The 1,500-nt window shown below is 46.6% G+C and overlaps 1 pseudogene across 1 annotated transcript; it reads right to left on the reverse strand.

Annotated features, from left to right (window-relative positions):
• Nucleotides 1–596: 596 nt before the first annotated feature.
• LOC108289580 lies at nt 597–1,106 on the reverse strand (annotated as a pseudogene). The gene has a single exon (XR_001819222.2). The product of XR_001819222.2 is annotated as a ubiquitin-like (transcript).
• Nucleotides 1,107–1,500: the final 394 nt, after the last annotated feature.

The following is a 1,500-nucleotide window of genomic DNA, read 5'->3' on the forward strand; positions in this document are numbered from 1 at the left end:
GAAGTGGTGTGATCTCGGCTCACTGCAACTTCCGCCTCCTGGGTTCAAGCAATTCTCCTGCCCTAACCTTCAGAGTAGCTGGGATTACAAGTGCCCACCACCATACCCAGCTAATTTTTGTATTTTCTTAGTAGAGACGGGGCTTCACTATGTTGGCCAGGCTGATCTTGAACTCCTGACCTCAGGTGATCCACCTGCCTTGGCCTCCCAAAATGCTGAGATTACAGGCGTGAGCCTGCGCCCAGCCTAGGAATTTTTAAAATGTCCTTTGGGGAACATGTGTACACGTTTTTGTGTATGCCAAGGAATGGAACTCCGGGTAATCGGATGTGCGTTTGATCAGTTTTAGTAGACGTTGCAGCAGTCTTCCAAAATGATGCATCAGTTTACACTCGCATGCAGTACTGAAGTGAAAACTCCAGGTGCTTTGCCAGCACTAGATACGATCAGGGTTTTTGTTTTTGTTTTCATTTTAACTGTTCTAGTATCTTACCTAAGCTTTTTTTTTTTTTTTTTTTTTTTTTTTTTTTTTTTTTTTGTGTGTGTGTGTGTGTGTGTGTGTGTGTGTGTTATATATATATATATATGTTTTTTTTTCCAGTCAACCAAAGGGACACTTTATTGAGGCTCCAGGGTCATGGGGCCTGGGCAGGAGGCTGCCCTTCCAGGAAGGAAGAGGCTTCTTTGACCTTCTTCTTGGGGCGCGGGTTGTTGGTGTGGCCACACTTCTTGCGGCAGTTGACAGCACGGGGGTGCAGGCGAGCATAGCACCTGCGGCAGATCGTCTTGTCGCAGTTGTATTTCTAGGCAAGCTGGCGGAGGGAAGGCTCAATAATGCCACCTCGCAGGCGCAGCACCAGGTGCAGGGTGGACTCTTTCTGGATGTTGTAGTCTGAGAGCGTGCGGCCATCCTCCAGCTGCTGGCTGGCAAATATCAGACGCTGCTGGTCAGGTGGGATACCCTCCTTGTCTTGAATTTTGGCTTTGACATTCTCAATGGTGTCATTGGGCTCGACCTCAAGGGTGATGGTCTTGCCCGTGAGGGTCTTCACAAAGATCTGCATTTCTGCGTCTGCAACTCGGCCACCTCGCTGAAGAAAAAGAGCTTACCTAAGCTTTTAACCTTTTTAATTTTTTTTTTCTACGCAACAGCCAGAATAACTTTTAAATTTAATTTACTATTATATAAGTAATTTTTTTTTCTTTTATTTTGAGATAGGGTCACACTTCTGCCACCCAGGCTGGGGTGCAGTGGCTCAATCTCACTTACTGCAAACTCCGCCTCTCTGGTTTAAGCGATTCTTGTGCCTCAGCCTCCTGAGTAGCTGGGATTACAGGTGCATGACACCACACCTGGCTAAATTTTGTATTTTTAGTAGAGATGGGCTTTCACCATGATGGCCAGGCTGGTCTTGAACTCCTGAGCTCAAGCGATTCACCCGCCTCAGTCTCCAGAAGTGCTGAGAAAGCTACTCTATGCTAGGATAGACTATACCAATA

The sequence above is a fragment of the Cebus imitator genome, unplaced genomic scaffold (genome assembly GCF_001604975.1).
Source record: "Cebus imitator isolate Cc_AM_T3 unplaced genomic scaffold, Cebus_imitator-1.0 Scaffold406, whole genome shotgun sequence".
Lineage (NCBI taxonomy): Eukaryota > Metazoa > Chordata > Mammalia > Primates > Cebidae > Cebus > Cebus imitator.